This window comes from Lithobates pipiens, unplaced genomic scaffold, assembly GCF_037356315.1.
Source record: "Lithobates pipiens isolate NorthernLeopardFrog02 unplaced genomic scaffold, aLitPip1_a1.2 Scaffold_1, whole genome shotgun sequence".
In the NCBI taxonomy this organism is placed as follows: Eukaryota; Metazoa; Chordata; class Amphibia; order Anura; family Ranidae; genus Lithobates; species Lithobates pipiens.
The window spans coordinates 117,235,268-117,250,649 of NW_027507685.1; the positions used below are offsets into that span (position 1 = coordinate 117,235,268).

At 45.4% G+C, this 15,382-nt stretch overlaps 2 protein-coding genes across 2 annotated transcripts in view; one reads left to right on the top strand and one right to left on the bottom strand.

Annotated features, from left to right (window-relative positions):
• The window catches only part of LOC143973878 (mitochondrial carnitine/acylcarnitine carrier protein-like), a 67,688-nt gene that overhangs the window by 36,929 nt on the left and 15,377 nt on the right, over nt 1–15,382 (bottom strand). The window lies entirely within an intron of this gene.
• The window catches only part of LOC143973866 (deoxyribonuclease-1-like 1), a 91,829-nt gene continuing 79,640 nt past the window's right edge, over nt 3,194–15,382 (top strand). The window contains exon 1 of the mRNA XM_077474739.1: nt 3,194–3,359. The gene's annotated coding sequence lies outside the window, so the exon portion shown is untranslated. The remainder of the gene's footprint in view (nt 3,360–15,382) is intronic.

Below are 15,382 nucleotides of genomic sequence, written 5' to 3' on the forward strand. Positions count from 1 at the left end.
GCTGGCGCAACCAATTCTTGGTCGTCCAAACATGTTTCATCTACGTACTCATCGTACAGTTTGTGCTGTGCAGGGGTTCTTACTTTGACTTTGACACAAGCCTTTTGGCTTATGTCAAAGTCAAAGTAAGAACCCCTGCACAGCACAAACTGTACGATGAGTACGTAGACGAAACATGTTTTGAAAACGGTCGGCTGGTCAGAACGGACACCAGAAAGCACCGATAAACAGCAAGGCCTGAAAGGATGACCTGAATAGCAGAAGCAATCAGACAATAAAAAATGCCTTTCAAAGTGTACTATACCAAGATAGAGTCCACAATGAGAAACAAATACTTACTGACTGCACGCACTGATTATCAGATACGCAAAGACAAGCACAAACTGAAGAGCAGTAGCGATCTGAATCACTAATCTGAAAAGCGCGAATCGTCTTTCACCAAACTTCTACTAAAACACGAGATCAGCAGAAGGAGCCCAAAGGGTGCCGGACGTGGTGCTGAACTTCCTTTTTCTAGTCCCGCCGTACACGGCTTACGTCACCGCGTTCTTGGCCACCTGCGAAATCAGACAACTTGGCCCGACCGTGTGTATGCAACAGTTTCGGACACAATCCGTCGGACTAAATCCGACGGGCAAAATCCGACGGATTTGGTTGCCAAAATCTCCGACCATGTGTACGTGGGCTGAGTCTCCTGGGAGAAGAGAGAGAGGGGAAAAGAGATGCTGCAGACAGGCACAACGCTGAATTGAGATCGGATCAGGTATGTGTTTAACCTCCTCGCGCCCGCCCTATAGCCGAATGACGGCCGTAGGGCAGGCGCGTTCGTCCGGGAGGCCGTCCCTGGACGGCCTATTGTTTACTTCCGCAATGCGCGCCGCCGCGGGCGCGCATCACGGAAGTTCTGTGTTCGCCGTGTCCCCCGGGGACAGGCAAACACAGATCGCTGTAAACGGCCAATCACAGCGGCCGTTTACAGCGTGATCGGTGTGTCCAATGGGAGATGATCTCATATGTAAACATATGAGATCATCTCTCAGCGCCGCTCTCCCTCCTCACACAGAGTGTGAGAAGGGAGAGATGAACGGCTGCAGCGGCAGCCGTTCTGCTTCGATCTAAAAAAAAAAAAAAGAAAAAAAAAAAAAGAAAAAAAAAAAGTGCCATCCATCCTCCCACAGCAGTGCCATCCATCCTCCCCCAGCAGTGTCATCCATCCTCTCCCAGGAGTGCCATCCATCCTCCCCAGCAGTGCCATCCATCCTTCCCCAGCAGTGCCATCCATCCTCCCCCAGCAGTGCCATCCATCCTCCCCCAGCAGTGCCATCCATCCTCCCCCAGCAGTGCCATCCTCCCCCAGCAGTGCCATCCTGCCCCAGTGCCATCCACCCCAGTGCTACCTGCCCCAGTGCCACCTGCCCCCAGTGCCATCTGTCATCAGTGCCACGTATAAGTGCCATCTGTCATCAGTGCCACATAGTGCCATCTGTCATCAGTGCCACGTATTAGTGCCATCTGTCATCAGTGCCACGTATCAGTGCCATTTGTCATCAGTGCCACCTGTCAGTGTCACGTGCCATCTGTTGTCAGTGTCACGTGTCATCAATGCCACTTATCAGTGCCATCTGTCATCAGTGTCACGCGTCATCGGTGCCATGTATTAGTGCCATCTGTCATCGGTGGCACGTATTAGTGCCACGTATTAGTGCCATCTGTCAATAGTGCCACGTATTAGTGCCACGTGTCTTCAGTGCCACCTATTAGTGCCACGTGTCATCAGTGCCACGTATAAGTGCCACGTGTCATCAGTGCCACATATTAGTGCCATCTGTCATCAGTGCCACGTGTCATCAGTGCCACGTATAAGTGTCATCATTGCCACGTATCAGTGCCATCTGTCATCGGTGTCATGTGTCATTGTCCTGGTGCTTCAAAAGTGTAATAAATAGTCAACAAGTTAGATGTGTAATTTATGTTCCTAGAACACATGATGGCGCTACCTGCATATTGGGCCTCTATGTAGCCAGGTTGTGAAAAAGTCCCACACATGTGGTACTGTAATACTCAGGAGGAGTAGCAGAATTTTTTGGGGGGTGTCATTTGTGGTATACACATGCCATGTGAGAGAAATAACCTATTACAATGACAATTTTGTGGAGAAAAAAAAAATGAAAAATCTTAATTTTGCAAAGAATTGTGGGAAAAATATGACAACATCAAAAAGCTCACCATGCCTCTTACTAAATACCTTGGAATGTCTACTTTCCAAAAAGGGGTCATTTGAGGGGTATTTGTACTTTCCTGACTTGTTCGGGTCACAAGAAGCGAGAGAGGCCACCAGTACATCAGATGTGATCAATTTTGTGCGATTCGCACCACAGCTTGTAGACTCTCTAACTTTCACAAAGACCAAATAATATCCACTAATTTGGGTTATTTTTACCAAAGATATGTAGCAGTATAAATTGTGGCCAAAATTTATGAAAAAAAAATTATAATTTGCAAAATTCTGTCACAGAAACAAAGAAATATGCGGTTTTTTTCAAAATTTTCGGTCTTTTTTCATTTATAGCGCAAAAAATAAAAACCCCAGAGGTGATCAAATACCACCAAAAGAAAGCTCTATTTGTGGGAAAAAAAGGACACAAAATTCATTTAGGTACAGTGTTGCATGACTGAGTAATTGTCATTCAAAGTGTGAGAGCACCGAAAGCTGAAAATTGGTCTGGGCAGAATGGTGTTTAAGTGCCCAGTAAGCAAGTGGTTAAGGAGGGTGAGGGGCAACTTTTGAAAGTCTTTTACCTTTAATGCAGAGAATGCATTAAAAGTAAAAAAACTTTTGCCTCTATAAACACTTTGAGTTGGACTTGACATAAACTTCTCTCGGTAACCGATTCCTTTTTGTTTGCACACAACAATCTAAATTTAGATTTAGCAGCTGCAAGGATTTGTCAATCAATAAAAAGAAATTGCAAAGTGTTAACAGGTGTGTAAGATACAGTACATTATAAGCATCCAGTGTATAAGGATTGCAAGGCTTGGACCGCTCTGATTGCACAGCATTATGTGTTATGATGAGGCTGTGAATTGGGAAATAGTTTGTGTCGTACACTGACTGTGTTTTATTTCTGCAGATTATTACAAACTGATGTTCTGTTTTAAATAGATATGAGTGACATCCCATCTCCTTCCTGATTGGTCGCAGATCCCGCCCTGGCAGACAGCTGGGCTCTGGCGTCTGGCTCTCACCCCAGTTCAGGATGAAGGGGGTGCATTACTCCTGAGTTAGTGACTCACACACAATACATGTTCGGGGCGGAGGATAAAGTACAGCGAGGAGGCCTGCAGGCTGCAGCACAAAGGTAACATGCAGCAATCAGCAAATCAGTAGCTGTGTTTTGTCTTCTTGTCACTCTCTGCAATACCAGGAATGTTTCTTAATGCTTGGCAGAGGAACTTTTTACACAGATGAGATCAACTTATTTAATATGGGGAGCCTTTACTGGGGCCCCTGACATCTGCAAAGTGCTGCACATATTATTCATTGTATATCATGCTACACACGACTGTTACAGACTAGGAATGTACAAATGTCAGAAACTGCAGACTTCCTTCAGGAACTGATCCGAGACTGTGGTAATGACTGTGACCGTTCAGAGACTGTATACAAGACTGTGACCACTCAGAGACTGTATACAAGACTGTGACCACTCAGAGACTGTATACAAGACTGTGACCGTTCAGAGACTGTATACAAGACTGTGACCACTCAGAGGCTGTATACAAGACTGTGACCACTCAGAGACTGTATACAAGACTTTGACCACTCAGAGACTGTATACAAGTCTTTGACTACTCAGAGACTGTATACAAGACTGTGACTGTTCAGAGACTGTATACAAGACTGTGACCGTTCAGAGACTGTATACAAGACTGTGACCGTTCAGAGACTGTATACAAGACTGTGACCGTTCAGAGACTGTATACAAGACTGTGACCGTTCAGAGACTGTATACAAGACTGTGACCACTCAGAGACTGTATACAAGACTGTGGCCGTTCAGAGACTGTATACAAGACTGTGACCGTTCAGAGACTGTATACAAGACTGTGACCACTCAGAGACTGTATACAAGACTGTGACCGTTCAGAGACTGTATACAAGACTGTGACCGTTCAGAGACTGTATACAAGACTGTGACCACTCAGAGACTGTATACAAGACTGTGACCACTCAGAGACTGTATACAAGACTGTGACCACTCAGAGACTGTATACAAGACTGTGACCACTCAGAGACTGTATACAAGACTGTGACCACTCAGAGGCTGTATACAAGACTGTGACCACTCAGAGACTGTATACAAGACTGTGACCACTCAGAGACTGTATACAAGACTGTGACCACTCAGAGACTGTATACAAGACTGTGACAGTTCAGAGACTGTATACAAGACTGTGACAGTTCAGAGACTGTATACAAGACTGTGACCACTCAGAGACTGTATACAAGACTGTGACCACTCAGAGACTGTATACAAGACTGTGACCACTCAGAGACTGTATACAAGACTGTGACCACTCAGAGACTGTATACAAGACTGTGACCACTCAGAGACTGTATACAAGACTGTGGCCGTTCAGAGACTGTATACAAGACTGTGGCCGTTCAGAGACTGTATACATGAATGTGACCATTCAGACTGTATACATGAATGTGACCGTTCAGAGACTGTATACATGAATGTGACCGTTTGGAGACTGTATACAAGACTGTGACCACTCAGAGACTGTATACAAGACTGTGGCCGTTCAGAGACTGTATACATGAATGTGACCATTCAGACTGTATACATGAATGTGACCGTTCAGAGACTGTATACATGAATGTGACCGTTTGGAGACTGTATACATGAAAGTGACCGTTTGGAGACTGTATACATGAAAGTGACCGTTTGGAGACTGTATACATGAATGTGACCGTTTGGAGACTGTATACATGAATGTGACCGTTCGGAGACTGTATACATGAATGCGACCGTTCGGAGACTGTATACATGAATGTGACCGTTCAGAGACTGTATACATGAATGTGACCGTTCGGAGACTGTATACATGAATGTGACCGTTCGGAGACTGTATACATGAATGTGACCGTTCGGAGACTGTATACATGAATGCGACCGTTCGGAGACTGTATACATGAATGTGACCGTTCGGAGACTGTATACATGAATGTGACCGTTCGGAGACTGTATACATGAAAGTGACCGTTTGGAGACTGTATACATGACTTTGACAGTTCAGAGACTGTATACATGGCTGTGACCGTTTGGAGACTGTATATAAGACTGTGACCATTCAGACGCTGTATATATGTAAAATCAAGAAAACACTGCGCTACCCAAAACTAAAATAAAAAATAGCTGCTAACACAACAACTGGATAAGATTGTTTCAAAGGTAAATGGATGTATATGGTATAACGCTTTAAAGTGACTAAAACAATAACATAACTGAACAAATATTAGTGCTATCGTGTGCAAAAAAAGTGACAGAAACTAGTAGTCGATATTATAGCACACTAGAAAGTGACAAATAATAGCTACCACTCTGATGACACACTAAATAGTGACAGGTACTGGCAACCAATCTTGTGATTAGAGGATGTCAGAGAAAATGGTAAACAATGAAAAAGTGACTGGTGTAATAACACTAAAATCACATATATATAAACATGAAAATAAAATGAACAAAAACGAATCCATCCAAAGACAGATTACAACATTGAAGCGAAAAACACAAGAAAATTGAATAGCGAAAATAATTATTTAGGTGAAAAAGTCCATTGAGGATCGTGCCAAAAATCCCAAAAAGAAGTTTGCACACTCTTCAAACGACCAAAAAACAAAGTGTCTGGCAATCATCAGCGTGACACCCCCATCACCAGTGAAGATGTGAGGTTACCAGATAGCTCGGACCCACCAGAGCGTACGTTCTGTGAGTCAATAGAGCTTAGAATGTCAGCAGACAACCAAAAAAACGATCCCTGCAGATGTGTCCCAAAACTTTTGGAGAAAGGTCCGTCTCAGCTTAGGTAAGTATAATGTCAGGATACAACCGATATGTAGAAAAGGATAGAGAAGGCCATGTAGTGTAATTTTTTATTCTGGTCTCCCTGTAATCAGTAAATGGGCTTTCAATTGCTTTGGGTTGTTCTAGAGTTTACAGGCTGCAGATTTGATTGCTCCCTCCTGCTTTCTGGATATGTCTAGAACATAAAGTGGGGAAAGTCAAAAAGGTAGCCTAATATTTATTGAGTTCCAGTAAATCCCTGAGAGGTATGCCCCACATGCTGACTTTTATTGCTGGGCTAGCTACACTTGACATAGGAAGAGGTGGCTTCCTTCACCTTTCATTAGAAGGATTTCTTCTCTTTTTTCCCTATGCTGGAGAAATCCTTCTGATCTGCAGTTGTTCTTGGTTGGCGGGCCATTCTCTGAAGGCAGAGAATTTGACCTAAACTGCTGCCCAAAGCAGGGGGTGACTCGTTTACTAAAAGGGGGAATAGGCCGACATTTGTGATTCTGCAGGAGGAATCCTCTAGAGCAATCACCCAATATAACAACACTTCATTCTGTGGCTTGCAAGTATTTTTCTGTTTTTCACAACTTTAATGTTTTTTTTCCCTTAGGACACTGGACCTGCAGAGCCAAAAGACTGTTTAAAGAGGAAGTAAACCCTGATGAGTTTACTTCCTCTTTGATTCCCTGCAAAGGTAAAGCATAATGGACTACTATGCATCGCATAGTAGTTTATTATGTGTCACTTACCTGACACAGGAGCCAGCGAAGTCACCGCTGTCCCCTGTAGTCCGGCACATCCATCTTCTCGGTGGGTCTCGCTGCTCCGGCGAGTCATTTGTCGGAGCCGCGATGACGTCACTCCCGCGCATGCCCATGGGAGCCGCCACTCGCGGCATATCGCCGTTAACTGTGGCGCGCTCAGTGCACCCGCGCGCATGCGCCGTAGACAGCGATGCCTGTCTTTCGGCAAATATCTCCTAAACCGTCTAGGTTTAGGAGATATTTCTTGGACCTACAGGTAAGCCTTAATCTAGGCTTACCTGTAGGTCAAAGTTGGTTGTAAGTGTTTACAACTACTTTAACCAGTTGCTGACCGCCGGCCGTCAAATGACGGCCAGGCGGCGCAGCTATTGTGGCGGGAGGCCGTCATATGACGGCCTCCCGTTTAAACAGGGATGCGCGCGATCGTGCGCGCGCATCCCTGTTTCTTCGGTGGCGGCGTGTCACGGAGACACCGCTCGCCACCGAAGGGGGTGAACAGCCATTCGTTATGGCTGTTTACCACGTGATCGGCCGTGATGAAGTCACGGCCGATCACAGATGGTCACACCCCCTACGTGCACGGCACATGCGCGCGCACGTCGGTGGCGGCGTGTTCCCCGGGAACACTGCTCGTCACCGACACTGGTAAACAGCCATTGGCTGGCTGTTTACCCACGTGATCGGCTGTGATCCTTTCACAGCCGATCACTAAAATGTAAACAAACCGCGGTAACGGGATGTTGCCGGGTTCTCCTCCTCACACACCGATCGTGTGTGAGGAGGAGATTGCGGTAACATCTCGTTACCGCATACAGTGTACACCAAACATACTGATTGCCCCCCCCCCCCCAATAAAGAGGACCTGTCACCACCCCTCATAGTACCTGTCAATCACAGTCCATCAGAGTACCTGTCACAGTCCATCAGAGTATTTGAGTACCTGTCCCAGCCCATCAGAGTACCCGAGTACCTGTCCCAGCCCATCAGAGTACCCGAGTACCTGTCCCAGCCCATCAGAGTACCCGAGTACCTGTCCCAGCCCATCAGAGTACCCGAGTACCTGTCCCAGCCCATCAGAGTACCCGAGTACCTGTCCCAGCCCATCAGAGTACCCGAGTACCTGTCCCAGCCCATCAGAGTACCTGTCCCAGCCCATCAGAGTACCCGAATACCTGTCCCAGCCCATCAGAGTACCCGAGTACCTGTCCCAGCCCATCAGAGTACCCGAGTACCTGTCCCAGCCCATCAGAGTACCCGAGTACCTGTCACAGTTCATCTGAGTACCCGAGTACCTGTCCCGGCCCATCAGAGTACCCGAGTACCTGTCCCGGGCCCATCAGAGTACCCGAGTACCTGTCCCGGCACATCAGAGTACCCGAGTACCTGTCACGGCACATCAGAGTACCCGAGTACCTGTCACGGCACATCAGAGTACCCGAGTACTTGTCACGGCACATCAGAGTACCCGAGTACCTGTCACGGCCCATCAGGGTACCCGAGTACCTGTCACGGCCCATCAGGGTACCCGAGTACCTGTCACGGCCCATCAGGGTACCCGAGTACCTGTCACGGCCCATTAGAGTACCGAGTACCTGTCACAGTCCATTAGAGTACCGAGTACCTGTCACAGTCCATTAGAGTACCGAGTACCTGTCACAGTCCATTAGAGTACCGAGTACCTGTCACAGTCCATTAGAGTACCGAGTACCTGTCACAGCCCATCTGAGTACCCGAGTACCTGTCACAGTTCATCTGAGTACCTGTCACCGCCCTTCAGAGTACCCAAATACCAGTCACCAAACCATCAGAGTACCTGTCACCAGGCCATCAGAGTACCCGAGTACCTGTCACCAGGCCATCAGAGTACCCGAGTACCTGTCACCAGGCCATCAGAGTACCCGAGTACCTGTCACCAGGCCATCAGAGTACCCGAGTACCTGTCACCAGGCCATCAGAGTACCCGAGTACCTGTCACCAGGCCATCAGAGTACCCGAGTACCTGTCACCAGGCCATCAGAGTACTCGAGTACCTGTCACCAGGCAATCTGAGTACCCGAGTACCTGTTCCAATCCATCTGAGTACCCGAGTACCTGTCACAGTCCACCTGAGTACCCGAGTACCTATCTCCAGCCCATCAGAGTACCCGAGTACCTATTTGCAGCCCATGTCTCATAGAATATACGTTGGGGTGTTTACTTTCCAAAATGGGGTCATTTTGTGGGTAATTTCACTGTCCTGGTGGTCCAGGACCTTCAAAATTGTGATGGGTAGGAATGAAATAAGATGTGCCATTTATGCTCCTAGAACGCCTGAACGTACTACTTCAATGTTTGGCCCATCTATGTGGCCAGGCTGTGTAAAAGTCCTACACATGTGGTATCGCCATACTCGGGAGGAGTAGCAGAATGTATTTTGGGGTGTAATTTTTGCTATATACATGCTATGTGGTAGAAATATCTTATAAATTGACAATTTTGTGTAAAAAAAAAATGCGTTTTAATTTTTTTCCACATATTCCAAAAACTTCTGGAAAAAAATGAACCGTTCAAAAGACTCATTATGCCTCACAGATTATACGTTGGGGTGTTTGCTTTCCAAAATGGGGTAATTTTATGGGAAATTCCATTGTCCTGGTACTCCAGGGCCTTCAAAAGTGTAATAGGTGGTTGAGAAATGAGATGCGTAATTTTTGCTCATAGAACGTCTGAAGGTACTACATCAATGTTAGTGCTCTGTATGTGGCCAGGCTGTGTAAAAGTCTCACACACGGGGTATCACCGTACTCGGGAAGAGTAGCAGAATGTATTTTGGGGTGTAATTTTTGCTATATACATGCTATGTGTTAGAAATATCTTATAAATTGACAATTTTGTGTAAAAAAAAATGCGTTTTAATTTTTTTCCACATATTCCAAAAACTTCTGGAAAAAAATTAACCATTCAAAAGACTCATTATGCCTCACAGATTATACGTTGGGGTGTTAGCTTTCCAAAATGGGGTGATTTTATGGGAAATTCCATTGTCCTGGTACTCCAGGGCCTTCAAAAGTGTAATAGGTGGTTGAGAAATGAGATGCGTCATTTTTGCTCGTAGAACGTCTGAAGGTACTACATCAATGTTAGTGCTCTGTATGTGGCCAGGCTGTGTAAAAGTCTCACACATGTGGTATCGCCGTACTCGGCAAGAGTAGCAGAATGTATTTTGGGGGGTAATTTGTTGTATACATATGCTGTGTGTGAGAAATAACCTGATAATATGACAATTTAGTAAAAAAAAATAAAAAAAAATAAAAAATCTTCATTTTGCAAAGAATTGTGGGAAAAAATGACAACTTAAAAAAACTCACCATGCTACTTACTTAATACCTTGGGATGTCTACTTTGTAAAAAGGGGTCATTTGGGGGGTATTTGTACTTTCCTGACTAGTTAGAGTCTCAAGAAATGAGATACACCTGATGTACTGAAGGCCTGATCAGATGTGATCAATATTCAGTGATTGGCACCATAGTTTGTAGACTCTATAACTTTCACAAAGACCAAATAATATATACTAATGTGGGTTATTTTTACCAAAGATATGTAGCAGTATAAATTTTGGCCAAAATTTATGAAGAAAAATTACTAATTAGCAAAAATTTATGACAGAAACGAAGAAAAAGGCATTTTTTTCACAAAATTTACGTTTTATTTTATTTATAGCACAAAAAATAAAAAACCCACTAGTGATTAAATACCACTAAAAGAAAGCTCTATTTGTGTGGAAAAAAGGACGCAAGTTTCATATGGATACTGTGTTGGATGACTGAGTAATTGTCATTCAAAGTGTGAGAGCGCTGAAAGCTGAAAATTGGTCTGGTCAGGAAGGGGGTGTAACTGCACTGTACTGAGGTAGTTAAAGTCACCAGTGTCTGTTACTTTCTAAGAAGAATGTAAATGTATGTGCATATGTAATGTAGACAGGGTTGTAGAGTAGGCATGATGTCTAACACTATTCGCTTTCAGTGCTCTGTTAGAATGTTCTAAGTCAGAAAGATTACACTTGGTCTAATTTAACCTTGAAATATATGTATATTTCTTGTTAATCAATTAGTCCTTTTCTAGTACCATAGTTCATTAGGATATAGACTCCTTCAAGTATCCTGAGTCAATTCACCATTCCTCAGATTGCTTACATGTGAAGGGCCATTTCTATGGGATGGTGCTTTATTATAAGTTTGGTTGAGTTATTAAACATGTGCTGGTACTAAATAGGGCTGCAACTAACGATTATTTTCATAATCGATTAGTTGGCTGATTATTGTTTCGATTAATCGGTTAATAACCTTAAAAAAAAACAAAAAAAACTGGGTCAAATTGATGTTCATTTTCAACCACAGTGACAGAAAAATTTAGAAATAATAGAAAACTTCTTAGTCAAGGGACTTTTCAGACAGTGTATGTGGTTTTCGTTCAGATATTACATTCATTTTAAAAACAAGTGAAAATTTCAAACAAAATTCTTTCATTCAGGGAATGTACGAAGATTTTTTGTCTGAATATTCTCATCCGAAAATTGATCTGTGTGACCAGCATAAGGCTCGGTACACACCTATGCAGTTTGCTTTTGATCTGTTTCTGCAGTGCCTTTTGCTGTGCGTTTTGATTTCTGCACACGTGATTTTACTGCAATTTGCATTTTTTTTTAGCAGATTAAAAAACACAAATTGCTGCAAAAATGCATTACATGCTTTTCTGCAGCTTCTCCATTGAAGTATATTGAACCAATAAAGCACCATTTTGAATTAAAAGTCCCTGATCCTTTCAGATGTGAACGTGTCCCATAGGAAACCATGTAAATGAACTGTAGTGCATTTCTGCAAAAAGCACCAAAAAACACATAGATGTGAACCAGATCTAACATGTTTAGTAACATTATGGGGTTAAAAAACTAAAATGAGCCTTTAATAGTAGAATAAGCAGATAATCACTACTGTAAGGGGTTCATTTTTTTACTGTAGAACAGTGAAAGTAATATTTACAGTAGTGATTATTTGCTCTTATTGTACTATAAAGGGCTCATTTTAGTTTTTTTAACCCATTATGTTACTGGCCGATTAATCGATTATGAAAATAGTAATCAATTTCATAATCGATTAGTTGTCGATTAATTGATTATTTGTTTCAGCCCTAGTACTAAATATATAGTGTATAATGTGTGGATGTATGCATGTGTGTGTGTATATTTAAGAAGGCCAGTATGGTGGCCTGAATTTATGGGAGGAGCCCGGAGGGGTATTTAATCAGCCCGTTCGGCTGTGGTCCTAGTCGGGTCCTGTGCGCGATATCTGTTACGTCAGAGATCTAGGGCCGACTATTCGAGATTATACGTTGTGAGTTCAGTGTTCGTGAGTTCCCGCGTTCGTTAGTCCCGTCTCCGTGAGTCCGTGTTTCGAGTCTGTCTTGTCTTCGTGAGCGTTCGTGTGTTGTCGTTGTCCGAGTGTCGCAATACTCGAAATTGCCATTGTCGTACAACGCATCTGGTCCGGCTGTCGCAGGTAGGGCTTCGGCTCCCATTTCTCATTTCATGTTTTACTATGTCACTAAACTGTGATAATCTGAACTCACGAACCACTCACTAACATTTCACGAACGTATTCCGATCATGTTGCACGTATTCGTTACCGCAAAACATCGGCTGCTCCTTAGCTTCTCGAAAGAAGTCGTTGTCGCTCGTTCGTGGCACATCGGTCATGCCTCATTAGGCATTCATTTCACAGACATTTCATTCATTCGGACTAGTCACTAGTCGTTTCTAAACATTCCGAATTGTTCGAATCATTTCTAAAAATTACAGGCGAGTACTCATCATGTCCGAATGTTCTAATCAGTCCGGATCATTTCAAATCATTTCGAAAATCATTTCATTAATTTCTGTCACATATCGCACTCCGATTCGAATCTAGTCGCATCTTCGATGCACCGATTCGCTTCGGTGTGCCCCAGTTTTTCGGCCTCATTTCAGTACATGCTCCAGAGACAGAGCCACTCACAGGTTCAGGCGCAGTCTCGGATTCTTGTCTTTGTCATGGCATATAATTTCTTGTCACGTATTACGCTCCGTTACGAATCCAGTCGCATTTCAGGAATGCACCGATTCGCCCCGGTGCGCCCAGTTGTTTGGCTTCATTTCTGTACATGCTCCAGAGACGGATTCTGTTGAATTGTTGGTCCAGTCGCTGATTCTTGTCTCTGTCATGGCGTATAATTTCTGGTCACTTATTACGCTCCGATTCGAATCCTTACGCATTTTTTTTTCAGATGCACCGATTCGTTCCGGTGTGCCCAGCGGTTTGGCCTCATTTCGGTACATGCTCCAGAGACAGGATTAATTTGTCAAATCATGGGCTCACCCTCTGATTCTTGTCTTTGTCATGGGTATCATTTCGTTTCACCTATCACGCTCCGGTATGAATAGTCACATCTGTGCACTAAATTCGTCTTGGCGTGCCCTAGGACAGGCCTCATTTCAGTACATGCTCCAGAGTCCGTTTCGTGCTCAGTCGCAACATTACGGCATGGCGATCCGGGCCTCTGCCATAGCGGACTCACTCATTTCACTGTCATGTACTGCACCCCGGTTCGAATCCAGTTGTTTTGCAATGTTGTGATTCCAGCTGGGGCCTTCCTCATTGGCCTCATTTCACTAATTGCCTCATTTCAGTACATGCTCCAGAGCCCGGTTCGCTGTCAGTTGCGTCTGCAACACGACCGAGTCGCGCCTCTGTCATGGCAGATGTTTCACTTAAAGGCAACATTTCATTTTTGTTTGTTTGTCTCATTTCATTTCATTTCAAAACTCACCACCTCACTATTGAAGTCACTATTTCAGCTAGTTGTCTGTAAACAGGTGTAGAACTCTCAACAAGTTTTGCCTTCATGTTCTTAGGTCAGTCGAGTTTCAGTAGGTCCACCCTGCACCTGTTCGGACGGTGCCTCCTTAGGTAAGGAAAAAAAAAAATGGAGAAGGCGCACGTAAGCAGAAGTGCCCCTTTTCGTTAGGTATGTATACCATCAGAGATCACCAGTGAGTCTTGTAATCCATGTCACCCTAAATAGGTTCCGCTCAGACAGAATCCAACCCCGAGGATAAGTTGGCTCGCCCAGGCTTGGACTACACCACCATGTCCCTGGCCGGCAGTGAGGATCTCATGGCCCCGTTGTCCCCGTCTCCAGTCTCAGAGAGTGGCAGCCTGCGGTCCCCCAGAGCATGGACCATTCCTAAACTGACATCAGAGTTGAGGCGTAGAGGTGTGCCCTTTCTTGTGACAGCCGGGAAGGCCGAGCTCTTCAAGCCCCTCTTCCCTCCTCCAGCCATGGCAGGATCCAGTACCCAGGAGGCCTCCCTGGATTCCATCGCCTCCTCTATCACTTAACTCCATACCCTGGTGTCTTCCCTGACTACCTCAGTTTCTGAGGTCCAGAATAGGGTGGCCCTCCTGGAGACTCGCCCGCCCGTTTCTTCTCCCAAACCAGCAGCCCAGGCAGTGGCTATTCCTCTCACAGGTACCACAGGGTGCAGTACCGTGGTGTACCCTTCTCATCTGGTCCCGGCCAACGTCAGGAAGGACATCCTAGAGGGCAAGGACGTCAATCTCGCCTCCCTGCTCATCTCCATCCATGATCTTGCGGAGAACAAGGCGTATATGTCAGTGGTCCTCAAGGCCAAAGATCCCAGGCTGGACAGGAAGCTTTCAGTCACAGAATTTACATTGGCCTTTGGCATGCTGCTCAGCCTCCTCCAGCAGGAGGGAGGAGCTGGATCGGTACCTCCACACTGTCATAGACCTGGGCTACAAATATGGTGGTTTTGCTTTCTACGACTACCACCGCTCTTTCTCTGCTAAAGAGGCCGTCAGGCTCCTGCAGTTCCAGACGCCTACTGACTGGAGCGTCATGGACACCGAGCTGTTCTGCTGCCACTTTGCAGGCCTACGTTCTCCCCTCTGCGCAGTTTGCCAGTCGGCCACTGACACCGCCACCTGGTGCGCTAACTCGATAGCAGCTCGACCCTCAGAAAACCCTTCTACCTCGGGTACAGCTCAGGACCAACAGGCCCCCGCACGCCTGCCTCAGCTAGATAAATTTGGGCACCCGGTCAAGACCATAGAAGGAGCAGTAATCTGCAATAATTATAACTACGGCTCATGTAACTTTAGCCAATGCCGGCTGCTCCATATGTGTCAAATGGCTCACCCCAGGCTCATGTGTGAGGTTAAACAGCTCAAGAAGTCGTGACTAAGCCGGGTCGACGTCTCGTGGCTCAGCTTCTACCTTGCTTCACACCCCACTCCCTCGCTGTCCATCTACCTCGTTCAAGGCTTCACCCAAGGCTTCCACACAGGTCTCATCTCTCTCCCTCATGTCACATATGAGTGCCGGAACCTACGGTCAGCGGCCATCGACGAACAGGCCATAGATCAGCTCCTGCAAGCCGAGTTAGATTGAGACTTTATGATAGGCCCTTTCACTCAGCCCCCCTTCAACACCTGGAGAGTCAGC